Raw genomic sequence first — 19,987 nt, 5'->3', positions numbered from 1 at the left:
TTTTTTTATTTCATTTTATGTTTTGTATTTTCATTCTTGTTCTTAGTTCTATTACTCATTTAATCACTTATCATTTTTAATATTTTACTTCTACTATAATTTATTTACTTATTTAGTATTTTATACATTTTTATTTTTATGTCAAATTTGTTTTTTAATGGTATTTTAGATTTTTTTTGTTTTACATATATATTTTCATTAAATGTTGATTTAAAATGCATACTTTTATTTATTTCTTTATTATTTATTTATTTTTTACTATTTTATTTCTTATTATTTCTAAATTATCAATAAATGTGTAAATTGTAAATGAGGGTCACCCTCAATGTTTCTTCCCGAGTAAAAATAAAAGTTGATTGATTGATTAAAATTTGTGGAAAAATAAAGAATTCAGTTTACTTTTTTAGTATAGTATACTAAATACATATTGATGGTGGAACTATTTGTTTAATGTTGGTGTGTTGTGCTGGTATAATTAGATCAGATACAGCAGTGATTAGCAGTGATTAGCATGGTGGTGGTGTATGAGGTGTTAGTGTGTGTTGAGCTGGTGGTACAGTGAGTGGATCAGATACAGCAATGATTAGCATGGTGGTGGTGTATGAGGTGTTAGTGTGTGTCGAGCTGGTACAGTGAGTGGATCAGATACAGCAGTGATTAGCAGTGATTAGCATGGTGGTGGTGTATGAGGTGTTATTGTGTGTTGAGCTGGTGGTACAGTGAGTGGATCAGATACAGCAGTGATTAGCAGTGATTAGCATGGTGGTGGTGTATGAGGTGTTAGTGTGTGGTTGAGCTGGTGGTACAGTGAGTGGATCAGATACAGCAGTGATTAGCATGGTGGTGGTGTATGAGGTGTTAGTGTGTGGTTGAGCTGGTGGTACAGTGAGTGGATCAGATACAGCAGTGATTAGCAGTGATTAGCATGGTGGTGGTGTATGAGGTGTTAGTGTGTGTTGAGCTGGTGGTACAGTGAGTGGATCAGATACAGCAGTGATTAGCAGTGATTAGCATGGTGGTGGTGTATGAGGTGTTAGTGAGTGTTGAGCTGGTACAGTGAGTGGATCAGATAGAGCAGTGATTAGCATGGTGGTGGTGTATGAGGTGTTAGTGAGTGTTGAGCTGGTGGTACAGTGAGTGGATCAGATACAGCAGTGATTAGCAGTGATTAGCATGGTGGTGGTGTATGAGGTGTTAGTGAGTGTTGAGCTGGTGGTACAGTGAGTGGATCAGATACAGCAGTGATTAGCATGGTGGTGGTGTATGAGGTGTTAGTGTGTGTTGAGCTGGTGGTATAGTGAGTGGATCAGATACAGCAGTGATTAGCAGTGATTAGCATGGTGGTGGTGTATGAGGTGTTAGTGAGTGTTGAGCTGGTGGTACAGTGAGTGGATCAGATACAGCAGTGATTGGCAGTGATTAGCATGGTGGTGGTGTATGAGGTGTTAGTGTGTGTTGAGCTGGTGGTACAGTGAGTGGATCAGATACAGCAGTGATTAGCAGTGATTAGCATGGTGGTGGTGTATGAGGTGTTAGTGAGTGTTGAGCTGGTGGTACAGTGAGTGGATCAGATACAGCAGTGATTAGCAGTGATTAGCATGGTGGTGGTGTATGAGGTGTTAGTGAGTGTTGAGCTGGTGGTACAGTGAGTGGATCAGATACAGCAGTGATTAGCATGGTGGTGGTGTATGAGGTGTTAGTGTGTGTTGAGCTGGTGGTATAGTGAGTGGATCAGATACAGCAGTGATTAGCAGTGATTAGCATGGTGGTGGTGTATGAGGTGTTAGTGAGTGTTGAGCTGGTGGTACAGTGAGTGGATCAGATACAGCAGTGATTGGCAGTGATTAGCATGGTGGTGGTGTATGAGGTGTTAGTGTGTGGTTGAGCTGGTGGTACAGTGAGTGGATCAGATACAGCAGTGATTAGCGTGGTGGGGTTTGTATGAGGTGTTAGTGTGTGTTGAGCTGGTGGTACAGTGAGTGGATCAGATACAGCAGTGATTAGCAGTGATTAGCATGGTGGTGGTGTATGAGGTGTTAGTGTGTGTTGAGCTGGTGGTACAGTGAGTGGATCAGATACAGCAGTGATTAGCAGTGATTAGCATGGTGGTGGTGTATGAGGTGTTAGTGAGTGTTGAGCTGGTACAGTGAGTGGATCAGATACAGCAGTGATTAGCGTGGTGGTGGTGTATGAGGTGTTAGTGTGTGTTGAGCTGGTGGTACAGTGAGTGGATCAGATACAGCAGTGATTAGCAGTGATTAGCATGGTGGTGGTGTATGAGGTGTTAGTGAGTGTTGAGCTGGTACAGTGAGTGAATCAGATACAGCAGTGATTAGCATGGTGGTGGTGTATGAGGTGTTAGTGAGTGTTGAGCTGGTACAGTGAGTGAATCTTATACAGCAGTGCTGCTGGAGGTTTTAAACACCTCGGTATCACTGCAGCACTGAGAATAGTCCACCAACAGCTTCCTGTGGGCGGATTTCTCACAGAAACCTTGAAGAGCACTGATTGGCCAGAGAGAATTTCACACAATACAATACGCCTCAATCTGATAATATGGAACACATTAGATGTAAAAAGGGCAATTAATTGAAGATGACACTAAAACAGGCCCTCATGAAGATCCATAATGAGAGTAAAGTGTGGAGTAAAGTCTGAGTATTGAGGGATGTTATGTAAAGCTACTTACTCTGGGTCAGAAGCTCCTTCTGCCCACTTGCAGTTTTTACCCCCCATTATGAAGAATTCCACCTCATTCACTCACAGCTGGAGACGGGATACGTGTCCCTCTGTAAACAGATCATCCATAAACACAGAACTGAGAGACTCGTCAACATGATCAGATTTATCTCATCTACAACCCCAATTCCAGTAAACCTTGTGTAAAACGTAAATAAAACCAGAATACAATACAATACCATAGTCATTTTCAATATGTATTCCTTTGAATCCACTACAAAGACAAGATATTTAATGTTCAAACGGATAAACCTTATTGTTTTTTGCAAATATTCACTCATTTTGAATTTGATGCTGCAACAGGTTGTAAAGAAGTTTGGACAGGGACAACAACAGACTGGGAAAATTGAGCAACGCTCAAAAACACCTGTTTAGAACATTCCACAGGTGAACAGGTTAAATCGAAACAGGTAAGAGTCAAGATTAAGTATAAAGGAAGCATCCCTGAAAGACGCAGTCATTCACAAGTGAGGATGAGGCGATGTTCATCACTCTAACGTTATCAAACAGTCCAACAGAACAAATTGCACAGAATAAATATTGCACAGATGTAGATATGTAGATATCTAGAGTGTGTGTGGAAGTGAGGAAATAGTCCAGTAGGTGACAGAATAACTGTGAGTGAGTGCAGGTAAGGAATGAGTTGAGTGGGGAGTGCAGGGGGCAGAATGCTGTATAATATGGGAAAGTCTGATAGATGCAGTGTAAAGTAAAGTGCAGGGAGCAGAGTTTGTATGGGTGTCAGTGGGGTGGGTTGGGCAGAACACTGTTCTACTGGCTGTTCCACAGCCTGGTCACCTGCAGGAAGAAGCTGTCTCGGAACCGGCTGGTTCTGGTCTTCAAGCTTCTGAGCCTCCTTCCACTCGGCAGCTGTGAGAAAAGGGAGTGGCTTGGATGGGACGGGTCCATCATGATCCTTCTGGATTTCCTCAGGCAGCGGTTGGTGTATAAATCCAAAAGGTTTGGGAGCTCAACCCCAGTGATGTACTGCGCTGTGCGCACAACCCTCTGCAGGGATTTCCTCTCCAGAGCAGTACAGTTCCCGTACCAGGTGGTGATGCTGCCCGTCAGGATGCTTTCCACAGTGCAGGTGTAGAAAGTCCTGGGATTGGATGTTGGGGTTCAGACCAAACCTCCTCAGCCGTCTGAGGAAGTACAGGCGTTGTTGTGTAGGGGTGTGACGAGACACTAATATCACGAGATGAGACGAGACATGAAACTATAATTAAGTGCTATTCAGTTTGAACTGAATGATGAAAAAAATATATAATAATAATAATAAGAATAAAAAAAGCCCCTCTGGCCAGATTTGTATACATTCCTCGACTGTGTCACTGTCGCGCTCGGCGTGACTTTAGTTTCCGACAGTTCTCGTTTTTCTGCCCGTTCTCGGGCTCTCTATCTCCTTTTAAAGGTGTTTTTTCACGGCCGCATCCCAATTCAAGGTAGAGCAGCTGGACCGCGACCCTGAAAACACGGGTTCCATCCCGCGTGAGGAGCGGTGTGTTTATTTATTTTTTTTTTCTTACCGCGTCTGCACAGATCTGATTGGCTGAAGAGAGCGTTTGGTGATCTTACCCCACACGTGATTGGTCTGTGAGTTTACTGCGCCGCAATAAAGCACGTATACAATTAAATCCTTCTCAGTAGGTTTGGGTCCACATTGGACAACGTTTGGGTCCATTAGTGACCTCTGTTCTATGCAAATGCCTGAATTTTCCTCTTCTGCTGAGAGCTGCTCTCACTGCTACTGTGTTGCCAGATCCCTCTTAAAAAGTCCACAGTAAACAGTTTTTGTTTTTTCCCTGTGATACAGGTTTAAGCTTGACGAGGAATATCGTCATACCATGAGATCTCATCACACGAGATCTTGTTGTGCCTTCTTCACCACCCGTGTGGTGTGTTCTGTCCACGTCAGATCCTCGCTAATGTGAACACCCAGAAACTTGAAGCTGCTGACCTTCTCCACCGCAGTCCCGTTGATGGAGATCGACGAGTGTGCTCTCTCCTGCTTCCTGAAGTTCACGATCAGCTCCTTGGTCTTGCTGACGTTTAGAGAGAGGTTATTCTCCTGGCACCAGTTTTCCAGGACCTGTAGGCTCCTCTCTGTAGGCTGATTCGTCGTTATTGGAGATCAGACCAACAATTGTTGTATCGTCAGCAAATTTGATGATGAGATTGGAGCTGTGTCTGGCTGTGCAGTCGTGGGTGTATAGGGAGTACAGGAGCGGGCTGAGCACACAGCCCTGAGGGGCTCCGATGTTGAGGGTCAGTGAGGAGGATGTGATGTTGCCCATCCTAACCACCTGCTGTCGGTCTGACAGGAAGTTCAGGATCCAGCTGCACAGTGTGCTGTTCAGACACAGATCCCGGAGCTTGACGTTGAGCCTCGAGGGAAAGATGATGTTGAATGCTGAACTGTGGTCCACAAACTGCATTCTCACAAACGTGTCCTTCTTGTCCAGGTGGGAGAGGGCAGTGTGCAGGGTCAGGGCGATTGCATCATCAGTGGATCTGTTCCGCCCATATGCAAACTGCAGTGGGTCCAGGGGGGCAGGCAGTGAGGAACAGATGATATCCCTAATCAGCCTCTCAAAGCATTTGCTTATGATGGAGGTTAGGACAACAGGTCACCAGTCATTCAGACAGGTGGTGGGGGCAGTCTTTGGAACTGGCACAATGGTGGCCAGTTTGAAGCAAGCTGGCACAACAGAGAGAGAGAGTGATGTGTTATAAATGTCTGTGTAGACTCCTGGTGTTGTCCTCTGGGTGTTGGCTGTGTTAAACTGTGCTTCCACTTTCTCTCTGTACCCACGTTTGCCCGCTTTTATGGTCCTACGGAGAGCGTAGCTGTCATCTGCTTGTTGATGGCCTCGTGTAGCTTCCCGAGTGCAAATTCCGAGTCTGCGCGCGGATGTATGTGCACCTCCACTAAACACAGTCCCCTAATCTCACAGGCTAGCCACACCGGCCGGCAGGAGATGGGAATTGGGGTTGTATGTGAAATGAGAACAGAATATACAGTGGTGTGAAAAAGTGTTTGCCCCCTTCATGATTTCTTTTTTTTTTGCATGTTTTCACTCTTAAATATTTCAGAACATCAATCAAATTTAAATATAAAACAAGTAAACACAAAATGCAGGTTTTAAATGAAAGTTTTTAAGGGAGAAAAAAATCTAATCTACATGACCCTTTGTGAAAAAGCGTTTGCCCCTCCAGTTAAAACATAACTGAGTTCAATTTATCTAGCCACACCCACACCTGATTACAGCAACACCTGTTCTTAATCAAGAAATCATTTAAATAGAACCTGCCTGACAAAGTAGACCAAAATATACTCAAAATCTAGACACCATATTCATATCCAACAAAACTCAGGAACAAATGAGAAAGAAAGCAATTGATCATCTATCAGTCTGGAAAATGTTATAAAGCCTTTTATAGAGTTTTGAGACTTCAGAGAACCACAGTGATTCACTATTATTTACTAATGGAGAAAACATGTAACACTGGTGAACCTTCCCAGGAGTGACCGGCCGACCAAAATTACGGAAAGTGTGCAGCGACGACTCATCCAGGAGATCCCAAATAACCCAGAACAACATCCAAAGAACTGCAGGCCTCACTTGCCTCAGTTAAGGTGAGTGTTCTTGACTCCACCTTAAGTAAGAAACTGGGCAAAAAAATCTCTCTCATTTGTTCCTTAATTTCTTTGGAAATTGGCATGATGTCTAGCTTTTGAGTATTTGTTGGTCTACTTCACTTTGAGCAGGTAGGTCCTTACATAATAATAAAAACCTGTATTTATAAACTTCATTTTGTGTTCACTTGTGTTGTGTTGGATTAATATTTAAAATTGTCTGATTATCTGAAACATTTAAGAAACAAACTTGCAAAAAATAAGAAATTATCTCGCACCACTTTAGCTAGGGTGAGGATTCAGGCACTCCAGCAAAATTCTTCCACAAAATGTTACAAAACCGGTCAGGCAAGCACAACGAAACCCAGAGTAGAGAGATCCAGACAGATAACAGTGTACGCAGTATCAACATGCTATCAACACATAGCATAGAGACATACAGCTCAGAAACTACGCATCAAGCATCACTCACGGTCAGGGCAATGGCCATCTGAAACAGAGTCCAACAGGGTTACATTTTTTTATCTGTCACAAACAAGATCTGCAATATCTGTAACATGAAATATTGACATGCAAAGCTTCCCATGGAAGCACTTCTAACCTGAGTAAACACTTGCTCAATCAAACACTAAAACCTGATGTGATATGCTGAAAGCCAGGTCTCCTGCAGCAGATACCACTAATGTTAGCAGTGATTTAAAATATCCACGAATTTAGAAAAAATAAAAAATTAAGTGAGGTGCTTCTGATGCCGCCTCACCTAATCCCAAGGTTGGCAACACGAGTTCAGCGGGTAGATTACAGCTGAGGGTGTGCCAATAAGAGAAGTTCTTATTTACAAAACATGCATTAAACACAAAGAAAACTGTGAAATGAAGAATGCACTTGTTTGTGTTGCATATTAAGTGGCAACACTCGCTCTGTTGTTGCGCAAGTCTGAACCCAGCCTTACTTTAAAGGCAAGAACACTGAAAATGGTAGAAAAGGAATGTCAGTCAGTCAAGTGAATAATTTCACTGCTGCAATCCATTGTACTCAGAAGTCAGAAATCTGACAGTTAAATGTTGGCCTGTACATAACAAAGTTTTAAATATAGGGGATTTGTAGTAAAAGAAAGGTCTGTATTTCCACAGATATGTAGTTGTTGTGTTTCTGATGTAAATGTGTTGATTAAAGCTGGTTAAATGATGTTTATTGAGTGTAAACCTCATTTCTGTTTCATGTTCAGTTTCTGCAGTAAAAGCGATTGCAGCTTTCTGCCCCAGCTCTGCTGTGCCCTCAGCTACCGTAATATATGGTTTAGAATAATCCTATTTACAGTAAACAATGGCTAGGGTTTTGTGAATCTGAGCCTGGGGGAAATTTCTTTAACAGCCCAAGAACAAAATTGTTGATTCCACTGTCTACATGCTAATACTAATGCTTATGTAACCATACAGCATCTGGTAACATCCGGGGTGGGTCCATAAAATTGATCTGGTCCAGAGTCCACTTGCACAACAGATAAATCCAAAGTCTTACGTTAGTGAACTTCACCAGCCCAGTTTCCACCCATTTTTGTTAAGAAAACTATGGCAAAAAATAACCATTGGTGAGCAAATGAGAAAAACGAGAACTAAAAAAACTGAATTATTAGCTATATTATAAGGTTTCCTGTGTGCCTGTTAATACAGCGTTATTTTTTTTTTCTTTAACAAAACAGGGGGGTTGCTGTGCTAGGTACTTTACTATGTACAGTGTAGTAGATTAGCTGTGAGGCTACAAATGAACAGAGATTACAGTCTTGGAGGGTCCCGGCCGAGGAGAGCATGGCATGTTTAGCTTAGACCCCTTGTCCACCGATACTGGTAAAAAAGTGGTATTTGTACTAAGTGTGAGATAGTTAGCACCTGGTACTTTCCATCATCTCATGGAGCGTATGTTTGGGGACTGCCGTTATCAGTCTGTGATGTCTGCCACTGTAGGACAACAGTGGAAAGGCTGGAAGAAGTGTTTGCCCAGCTTCAGAAGCAGAAACTGAAAGTGACAAACTGTCATTTTTTCAACATAAAGTCACCACTTGGACTGTGTTGTCTCTGTTTTGGGCTTGGCAAGTTATTTCTGACATTTCTTGAAGGTTATTGCTGACATCCACTGGTGTGCAGTCGTGGGTCAGCAGAGTGAACTGAAGTCAACAAACAGCATTCTGATGCAGGTCCAGATGTGTGAGAGCAGTGGAGACGCAGTGGAGAGCAATTTGACTGAAATGCAAACTGGTAGGGGTCCAGGGAGGGGGAGAGGGAGGACCTGATGTGACCAATCAGAAAAGACATTGTGCTCGTATGGTTTGTTGAGGCACGTTTTGATACGTTTAGGGTTGTGCCTGAGTAAAAACAAACCAAACCAAGGGGAAAACAATCCAAATAAATGAACTCATCAATTGGTTCAGACCAGAGAAATTAACTACAGGTTGGTCTCATTTTCCTAATTCTCTATATGCCCATATATCAGCAGTTTTTGTTCCTGCATGATCCCTCTCTCCCCACCAGTTGGGATCTGGGACAAGCTTAAATCCAAGTTATCTTTCTTCATTTGGAATGGGGAAATGTCCTTGTATTATGTAATCAACTATTCAGTGTTGTAAAACAGAGGGAGTTTTCAACTGTCTCTTGTAGCATGCTCTTTTAGTATGATAATTCATTTTAAGTAATTTGTCCCCTTAAACTGACAATATCATCGTCTCCTTACACCTTTAACCACTCATGTTCTTTCACACATATCCCTCCCCTTAACCCTAAATACCACAGTCAGTCAGATAGAGAGAGAAGGAACGATTCTGAACTCCTGAACCTGACAGACTGGTTATGATAGACTGAGCTGTTCTCATACGTTTCTGTAAATAAACTCAACTCAACTCTGAACATCCAGATTCCTGATCAAATATACAGACTCTGATTTACAGGATCTTCTTTCTGATCATTTCTGCAGTCTGACTTTTATATCTTCTAAAACTCTGATCCACCAGATGGTGTTCTGGAGATGTAGATATAGATTTATTTAACTCTATATGCACTTGATGATCTCTCCCCTCTGTGATTTATGTTTTCTAGGAGAATCAGGGATTTTTATGTGTTATTTCTGGTTCTGTCCATCACTCTCAGTGTTCTGGAGACAGTTTAATTCTGATATATCAACACTGAGAGAGAAAAGATTACGGATAACTCCAGATCTATACCTTTAAACAACATTTCAAACCTTGATTTATCATCATAGCAGTGAAATCTACTACTGTCTGCTTTTACAGCTGCAGAACTCATACTGGATAATCGATGGATCCCACCTGTACACTGTACAGAAGAGTCTGGATCATAACTCTACTGGACCTCATTTCCATGGAACTATCTACAGTCTATTAAAGCGAGCAGCTGGAATTGACTTTATTTTCTTCTGTTTTTTAGCTGCACTTTTATAGAAGGGCTGAGGAATGAGGAACGGTCTGTATTTTCCTTTTGTTCAGAAAGAGAAAACCAGTTGAAGCACATTTTACTCCCATCAGAACAAAAACACATCAATCACCATAGAGAGCAACGTCCAATCAGATTCAGCTGTAGCTCATTATCATACAGAGATTAAAAACAGTTTAAGAGGAAGCCAGTATGATGTACAGTCTGTTAGACTATAAGGTAGAGTAGAGATTAGCACACTGCTAGCTCATTTAAATGTTTTAAATGTTGATATTAATGCGTTTGTGATTTTACCTTCTTTTCTGGGTCAGGCTCGATAACATAACATCAGTTCAGTATAATAAAGTGAACTTATTCACAATCTAATCAATCCTGGATTCTGAAACCTTGATCATGAAAATCATGCTTGTTCATGTGATAATTAAGAATCTCACTGGAGATAATGAGATATTTCAGCTAAAATATCACAGAAAATATTAGCTTGTATTTAGCAATATTCTCATTTAGAAAATCTTGTAAATCAGAGGATTCAGTGATGTTCAGGAGAAAAACACAACATCTGAACACAGAACAGAACCTATAGGGTTCTGACCATATTTTAGATTTTTGAAAACCCCGTTCATTTCTGAAAACTGATGTTAGATCCAGAGTCTAAATATGAGCAAACTGTAGAAAACAGAATAACGCAGGACTTCAGTGTCCAATTATTATAATACTGCTTTCAGCTTCACCTTAGAAACTCATAAATACGACTTTCTAGCTCATAAATACCACGTGAATCACGTTCAGATGCTTTTCCCCATTTCCTTCTGTCTTTCTGTTTTCAGATCCTCTGTCTGATGATGACGAGGGTGGTGAACATTGTTCATGATGTTCAGTAGTTTACTCCACTGATGTGAAGACGTTCCAGTTTCCCGCTCTCCCTCTTTTTAACACTGCTTATCAAAAACACTACAGCACAAAAGAGAATGCTGCTCCCACAGTTTCTGACAGATCTCCAATAACCCCACCCTCCTACATCTTCATATTTCAGGAGAAATCTCATTTAGTTCTATTTCTACATTTATTGCTGACAAAGTGCATTCATACCACTTCAGAAAAAATGTTTATTAATCAATTATTATTATAAACGTCCAAAAACATCCAAGAACCCTAATTAGTGAATTTATCTATTGAACACCCATTGCTGACATTTCAGCTATAGACTCCATAAGCAAAATATTCCAATATGTATTTACACAAATATAACTAACTGTAATTACACTGTTTATTACACTGTAACAGAAACAGTGTAAGATGCTGTTACTCTACATGTATTTTCTGAACCACAGACAAAATCACATTTAACTTGTTTTACTGAGATAAGAAGAATCTAATCCTACATTTAATTACAGGAAATGGTCATTTGACCCCAGTATAGAAGAGTATGTGTTGAGTGATTTATGTGTCTTTCTCTGTAAGGCTATAAATGATGGTGAAAACATATTTCCACTGTGATCAATAAAGACTATCTATTAATCTATACTGAGCTCTATGACCTCATAGTGAAGACCGTACATAATAAGACATAAGTATATAAAGTATAGATTTAGTACAGATTTTATAGATAAAGTAGAGATTTCTACTATTTTATGTTTCAGTAAGTCAGACAGAAGAAAGGTTAAGTGTATCAGAATTATTTAAAAAATCAGGATTTACAGAAAAAAAGTTATTTTGGAATAATAAACACTCACTTATGTCTTAATCCAACACTGTAGTGTTACACTGTACTGTACACTCTTTTATTCATACACACACTTTAACACACTTTAAATGTTTGTTCTTTTCACTAGAAAGATAAAAAGCTGCTGGATTACATTTCTGTCTCATAACTTAAATGTTTGTTCTTTTCTCTGGAAGGATAAAAACCTGCTGCAGCACATTTTAGTCTCATTTAATCATCATTACTGTGGTTAAAGTACTGAACCCCATAGCAGCAGTGTGAGCTGTTGTTGTAGAAAATCGAGAAAAAGGAGAAACTCATTAAACGTTAAATGTTTTAACCATCGCTGTCAATGTTAACGTGCTAAAGCATGCGATTAATCTGTAACATATATTTTTTTATGTAAAATTAATGATTGTACCAAGCTTAGCGCCAGTTTCCTCCTTAATTTCCTCTTTATAACAGAGGCTGGTGATGAACAGCATCAGTGGTTTTATTTAGCAACGCAAACACAGCATCACTACTGTGGAGTTCACAGGTTAAAAACTATTTATTTATGTAGAAATATGAATTAAATCTCTCTCACACGCACAGCTGCTCCTGTTTCCTGCTAAAGCTCTTCATTAAACACTTACTCAGCACATTAAAATATACTCATTTAAAAAGACTAAACCCCCAATCTACAGCATCATTACTGTCTCCTTCCCAAAACTACAGAGAAATATCAGCATTTAAAGAGAAATCCAGAGTGAAATGGACTTGGGGGGAAGTAGTGAAACATGATAACCAGTATGAACTTTTGTTAAACAGCCCAACTCCATTCTCCCCCAGCATTCTGAAATACAGCACTTTTAGCTGAAGCTCCCAACAGACTTACAGTGCTAACAACTACCATCTACCTTCAGAGCAGAGTAATGTAGAGAAATCACACTCATATCATATTATTATGTGATAAAGACAGTTCACCTCATCACCATAACCCCGGGGACATTAGTGAGTGGGAGTGTAGTTGTGTTTACTGACCTCCTGTTCCTGTCTTTAATAAAGCTGTAGAGCCCAAATGGATCCAGTTAAGAGGCTGTTTTATCCCACCGGGAGGATCCACTGATGGGGAGGGAAAGGGGATCACTCTTCTCAGGGGAACCTGTAGAATAGAAATGAAATAGATATGTATAAATTATAGAACATGACCAATCATATAATAATACTTACTGCTAATAACTGTTTGAAGTAATCTAGTTTAATCAGTAATACAGAACTGGGGTTGTTTTGGGATAATTTACCCCTCCATAAAGAATTTAGTCTCCTGGGGGCGGGGTTTCTGCTCTATATGCCCTGGGTTTTTACCCAGCAGGGGTTCTTCTCCCCCCCCCCAGTCTATATCATACCATCAGGCTGATGTTCTAGCTGCTGGTAGTAAGAGTGGGAGAATTGGGTTGAGTTAAGGGTAGAGGCTTGTAGACGTTTCTACACATTTTCTCCAGAGTGAAGAGTCTGAAACTGGTGTTAAAGAAAAAGTATTTGCCCCCCACAGATTTCTTTTGGTTTTGCTTTTATGTCATAACAATATTTTTTCAATTATCAAACAAACTTTAATATCAGACAAACCTGAGTAAATATAAAAAGCACTTTCTGAATGATAATTTTATTTACTAAAAGAAAAAAAAATCAAACCAATCTAGCCCTGTGTAAAAAAGAATTTTCCCCTAAATCTAATAACTAGGTTGTTCCACGGCAACAACTGCAATCAAGCTTTACTGATAACTGATAACGAGTCTTTCTCATCACTGTGGAGGAATTTAGTTCCATTCTTCTTTACAAAACTGTTTTAATCATGATAAGATCATCCACAGCATCTCAATCAGACTTTAACTAGATCCTCCAAACCTGCATTTAGATTATTAATCCATTCAGAAGTGAACTTGTTGTTCTGTGTGCTTTGGGTCATTATCCTGCTGCAGAACCCAAGTTACTCCTGAGCTTTAGGTCACTAAGCCACTGCATTAATTCAGATGAACGATGATTGGTTAAAAGAACTGGAAGGAAGAAAATTAGTGGGAGCAGTTCTTTTAGATCTAAGTGCTGCGTTTGATGTGTTGAATCACGATTTGCTATTAAAAAAACTAGCCTGTTATGGGATAAATCCAACTGTAATAGCATGGTTTAAAAGTTATCTTTGGGATAGGAGTCAGAGGGTTTACTACAATGGAAGTTTGTCTGAGAGTAAAAATGTAAATCTGGGAGTACCACAAGGAAGATGTCTTGGGCCATTATTATTTTCGATATACATAAATGACTTGCCTTTAGTATTGAATGAAGCCAGGCTACAGATGTATGCAGATGATACTACTCTTTACTTCATTATTGTACTACTACATGTACTTCATTATTGTAAGTCGCTTTGGACAAAAGCATCTGCCAAATGTAATGTAATGTAATGTAATGTAATGTAATGTAATGTAATAGGTTAAATAAAGAACTAAAATCAACTAATACTAAATATATTAATATATTATATTTGGGCATAAATCAGTTGGAGAAACAAAGTTAAATTTAAAAATACACGGAGAAACAATTGAACAAGATTTACAAAGAAAACATTAAAAATATTCATAAAATCCTTAGTTTTATCCAACCTAGATTACTGTGCAGCAGTGTGCTCAAACGCAGCAAAAAACATTTAACAACATTACAGATAAAGCAGAATAAGACAGCAAGAATGGCTTTACTGTCTCCATACAGAACAAACATAAATAAAATGCACAAGGAGCTAAAGTGGCTGAAGGTTGAAGATTTAAAGGTTTAAAACTAACCTTGTGGGACACATAAAGAACACTATTGATCTAAAATATCCAGTGGGCCTTTATGATCAATTACAAAAAATAACACAGAGAGAAACTAATACTACCAGATACTCAACAAAACATTACTTTAAACCACCAAGAGCTAAAACCAATTCCATGTGTAAAACAGTAATTTATAGAGCCGTTAAAGAGTGGAACTGCTTACCTGATTCACTACTGAACACTAATAGCTAAACAAGGTCCAAAAAACGAATTAAAATACATTATCTAAAAGACATGGAGGATATATGAATATCTGTCCACATGCAGAATGTGAACTATAAGGGATAGATTTAAAATAGTAATGATCAGTCATACCAGTTATTCTCTTAAAAAGTTTCTTAATCCTACTATCATTAATTTGTGTATGTATTGTCTATGAATTTGTGTACACCTAGTATACAAATATATGTTGTACTTGTCTTTCTTTTTGTATTGATTGCTTATTGTGTTGTAAAATGTATTTATTAGTATAGAACTTTTTTTGTTATGAGCATTTAACTGTGACGTGTGATTTATATTTATGTGTGAGATGTTAGCTGGACCTCAGGAAGAATAGCTGCTGTAGCAATAGCAGCTAATGAGGATCCAAATAAAACAATAAAACAACAATAAATAAAACTAAGGAACAGATGGCCAGATATTCTCCTTCAGGATTTTCTGGTAAACCAGTACTGGAATCAACAGAGGAACTGAAGCTTTTAAACTCTATATTTGCACTAATGTTTATACGGGTTCTGATTCTACTGGTTCTGTCATTCCCTCTTTAATCTCCCATCATATCTAACTGGTACACTCTCACTTTTATATTGCTCTATTGTCTTTTGTCTCTTGTCTCATATACTGTATGTCTATATGACCTTGTTTAGTGTTTATTTCATTCTTATATCATTTATAATTTGATTTAGTTGAATTTTAGTAAACTATCACTTTATGTTTTTTTGGCTGTTACTTTGGGTAGGAGAGTAACAGAAGTATAATACTCTGGATTTCCTGTACATGTACTGTATTAACAATAAAACTAAAGCTACTTGACTACATGTGATGTGCATGTTCTCTAATTGTGTGTATTTCCGATACTCTGTAAGGACTGGGAGAAATCATTTTACAGGTTCCAACACTTTCATTACTGTATTTGAGTATTGTTGCTCTAGTGATGTGTAGTTAAAGGATTCATCAAAATTTCAGACACTGAAACATTTCAGCCAAAACTAAAAGTTTTCCACCTAAACCCATAAAGCACTTCCTTCTTTTAATGTGAAATGTAAATAAAGAGATTGATAAAAAATCGAGCAAATTAAAAGCTAAACACAGCTTCCTCTAAAACAGCTGCCTCGTTTTTTCACAGGGATTCTTTTACAACATGAAAAAACTCCTGAAAATCTGCTGCATTTCTGTCTAGTAAAATTCAAATGTATGAGCTTCAACAAGATTGCAAAATTAAACTCAAAATGAAAATATTTTATAAGAATAAAACTATTTAAAGAGAAATATTGATCCTACCTTTCTATTTCCCGTGTTGTAAGGCAGTGTCTCTTTCTAAGAGTATGTCTGAGGTGTGATCAGATTACAGGAAGTGTCACATGAGCTGGTTAGACTGGTTTCAGATTGGTTAGTCAGATTTTAGAATGTTTTCAGGTGTGTCTCAGGTGTGTCTTCATATGATCACAAAACAACACAGCATAGTCTCCATCTAGTGGCCAGTTATCAGAGAAATCTAGATATAAATGTTCTACAATGTTTTTAAAAAGTTCCTGAAAAGATCGACAGTAATGTTCCAGAAACATCCTGAAAACGTGTAACATAATAATGATTTACATCACAATATAAACCATTAACCCAGAGTAAAAACTAACAAAAACTAATATTATAACTAATATAATCTAAAATAACTTTCTTAATACCTAAATACAATAAATAAATACAATAAAATAAAAACCATGATAAAAAACTGATACTTTTAGTTTGATTTCACATTGATAAACAATATTTAATGAAAGCGTCATTAAGCCTTTTACAAACAAAACAATTAAGCATTTATTTAAATAGAATTTAATACACTGCTCGAAAAAATGAAGGGAACACTAAAATAACACATCCTAGATCTCAATTAATAAAATGTTCCAGTTGAAAATCTTTATTTATTACATAGTGGAATGTGTTGAGAACAAAGTAACACAAAAATGAGTTAAAATGAGTTAAAATGAGGCTCAGCAGTGGGTGTGGCCTCCATGTGCCTGTATGACCTCCCTACTAGGGGTGTGCCCTATCGTATCGTACGTGATAATATCACCAACATTTTTGAATATGGTGAACGATATTTTACCCTGAAATATGGAGCCATATCACCCACCCCTAATTATCACATCAGGGTTCTACTTTTTTACTGTTTTTAGTAAAAGAAATAAAATCACACTGTTCTCCTTTCCAATTCTATATCTACTGGAGACAGATTATATCTGTATGGAGATATTTGGAGTGCATTATGAGGATCATGACATTCTGGATCATTGACTTCTGTTACAAATCTGGTAAAATTCTTGTGTTTTTAATATCTCAGTTAGGGGTGTGTCATCATATATCATATCATACGCAATAATAAAACTTCGTTTTTATTTTGTTGCAGTAGTGTTTTCTTGATTTTTTTTTTATTCAGTGTTTTGTCATATCGTCAAGAGTATCGTTATCTTCAAAATACCATGAAATACCGTGATATTATTTTAGGGTCACATCGCCCACCCCTACTCCCTACAACACCTGGGCCGCTCCTGATGAGGAAGCAGATGTTCTCCTGAAGAATCTCCTCCCAGACCTGGATTAAAGCGTCAGTAACTGCTGGACAGTCTGTGCTGCAGTGTGGAGTTGGTGGATGATGTTCCAGATGTGGGGAACGGGGGGGAACGGGGGGGTCAGTCCAGAGCTTCAATGCCTTCCTCATGCAGGAACTGCTGACACACTTAAGCCACATGAGGTCCTGCACTGTCCTGCATCAGGAGGAACCCAGGACCCACTGCACCAGCATACGGCACTCAGGCTACATCTGGAGAGCACATGGAGGTCTGTACTGCCCTCCAAAGAAATGCCTCCCCACACCATTACTGACCCACTGCAAACCGGTCATGCTGGAGGATGTAGCAGCAGCAGCAGAACGTTCTCCACGGCGTCTCCAGACTCTCTCACGTCTGTCACGTGTGCTCAGTGTGAACCTGCTCTCATCCGTGAAGATCACAGGGCATTAATGGTGAATCTGCCCATCTTGGTGTTCTCTGGAAAATGCCGAGCGTCCTGCACGGTGTTGGGCTGTGAGCACAAGCCCCATCTGTGGACGTCGGGACCTAACTCCACCCTCATGGAGTCTGTTTCTGACAGTTTGAGCAGAAACATGGATATTAGTGTCCTGCTGGAGGTCGTTTTGCAGGACTCTTGCACTGCTCCTCCTGTTCCTCCTTGCACAAAGGAGGAGCGAGCGGCCCTTCTGCTGTTGCCCTCCTACAGCCTCGTCCACGTCTCCTGGTGTACTGGCCTCTCTCCTGATGTACTGGCCTGTCTCCTGATGTACTGTCCTGTCTCCTGGTGTACTGCCCTGTCTCCTGATGTACTGCCTGTCTCCTGGTGTACTGCCTGTCTCCTGGTGTACTGCCTGTCTGCTGGTGTACTGGCCTGTCGCCTGGTGTACTGGCCTGTCTGCTGGTGTACTGGCCTTTCTCCTGGTGTACTGCCTGTCTGCTGGTGTACTGGACTGTCTCCTGGTGTACTGGCCTGTCTGCTGGTGTACTGGCCTTTCTCCTGGTGTACTGCCTGTCTCCTGGTGTACTGTCCTGTCTTCTGGTGTACTGGCCTGTCTCCTGGTGTACTGTCCTGTCTCCTGGTGTACTGGTCTGTCTCCTGGTGTACTGGCCTGTCTCCTGGTGTACTGCCTGTCTCCTGGTGTACTGCCTGTCTCCTGATGTACTGGCCTGTCTCCTGATGTACTGGCCTGTCTCCTGGTGTACTGTCCTGTCTCCTGGTGTACTGTCCTGTCTCTGTTGATTTGGAGGAATGGTGTAAGGCCGGATAGGATTCATTTGTTTGCGTTTGCACTCGTTTCTCTCTGTTTCTTCGGGTCGGCGACTTTTTACTTCTGTTGTACTTTAGTACTGTTTGTACTTTAAAGCGTAAAAAACAGCCAGAATATGTTTAAATGCTCAATAAAAACATACAATGTCTACATTTCACTCCGTTTTCCGCTCTGAGTTCAGCTGATCTAGTGGATTGCCATTCCGTTTATATAATTATTATTCTGTTCAGACTTCAGTAAGTATGGTTTGTTGTGATTGTCTAGTCTAACCACACCCACTAAATTGGGTAAATACATGTGTAATGTTTGAAATATTTGTTGCTAATATAAATAAACGTCATTACATGGAACAGCAGTTAGTCTGTGGTATTATTTTATATGAACTTTGCTACTAAAATGACACCTTGAAAAATGTTCCCCGCTTTATTGAGGTTCTAGAGCATGTACTTCTTTTGCAGTACTAATGTGTCTTATTATTTATCGTTTTTATACATACAGTTTTTACAGCAGAAAACAGAGTTAAACTGGAGTGGATTTAATGTACAGGGCCATCTCCAAAAATAATTATATCTTTGAAAAATTACTTTATCTTACTAATTCAGTTCAAAATATGAGACTCATATATTATATAGATGTATTAAACACAGAGTGATCTATTTTAAGCATTTATTTATTTTATGGTTGATGATTATGAAGCTTACAGCCAATGAAACCCAAAAATCAGTGTATCAGAAAATTAGAATATTATATAATAAGACCAATTGGTACTTTCTGCAGTGTGGGCAGTGTGCCAAGTCCTGCTGGAAAATGAAATCAGCATCTCCATAAAAGTTGTTTTCAGCAGAGGGAAGCTGTAAGATATGAAGTGCTGTAAGATTTTGTGTGAAAACAAAACAGCACTGACTTTAGACTTGATAATAAAACACAGTGGATCAACACCAGCAGATGACAGACATGAATCTCCAAACCATCACTGATCATCAGTAAACTTTACATTTCATTTAAAGTAAATCAAGAGAGCAGAGTCTGGAGGAAGAGTGGAGAGACACACAGTCCAAACTGCTCGAGGTCTAGTGTGAAGTTTCCACCAATCAGTGATGGTTTGTTTGGAGAGTCATGTCTGTCATCTGCTGGTGTTGATCCACTGTGTTTTATTATCAAGTCTAAAGTCAGTGCAGTTTTGTTTTCCCACAAAATCTTACAGCACTTCATATCTTACAGCTTCCCTCTGCTGAAAACAACTTTTATGGAGATGCTGATTTCATTTTCCAGCAGAAAATGAAAGTACCAATTGTTCTAATATTCTAATTTTCTGATACACTGAATTTTGGGTTTCATTGGCTGTAAGCTTCATAATCATCAACAAAAAATAAAATAGTTTCACATTTTGAACTGAATTACTGAAATAAAGTAACTTTTCAAAGATATTCTAATTTTTTGAGATGGCCCTGTACAGTAATGATGCTAATAAACTATATCCCTGTTACCATTTCACGAAGTAACTTTAAAACTTTACACTGAAAACACAGGGGGAATATATTTAACCAGAGTCTGGTACAAGTG

The 19,987-nt window shown here is 39.3% G+C and overlaps 1 protein-coding gene and 1 long non-coding RNA gene across 2 annotated transcripts in view; one reads left to right on the top strand and one right to left on the bottom strand.

The window, feature by feature from the left end:
* Nucleotides 1-19,987, bottom strand: part of LOC111197509 (NACHT, LRR and PYD domains-containing protein 12-like) — a 592,302-nt gene that overhangs the window by 55,261 nt on the left and 517,054 nt on the right. The window lies entirely within an intron of this gene.
* LOC125785741 (uncharacterized) lies at nucleotides 880-1,875 on the top strand. The gene is made up of 3 exons (XR_007428082.1): nucleotides 880-1,030; nucleotides 1,105-1,365; nucleotides 1,541-1,875. It is a non-coding gene; the product is annotated as an uncharacterized LOC125785741 (long non-coding RNA).

This window comes from Astyanax mexicanus, chromosome 1 (genome assembly GCF_023375975.1).
Source record: "Astyanax mexicanus isolate ESR-SI-001 chromosome 1, AstMex3_surface, whole genome shotgun sequence".
NCBI lineage: Eukaryota > Metazoa > Chordata > Actinopteri > Characiformes > Acestrorhamphidae > Astyanax > Astyanax mexicanus.
This window is presented reverse-complemented; position numbering and strand designations above follow the sequence as displayed.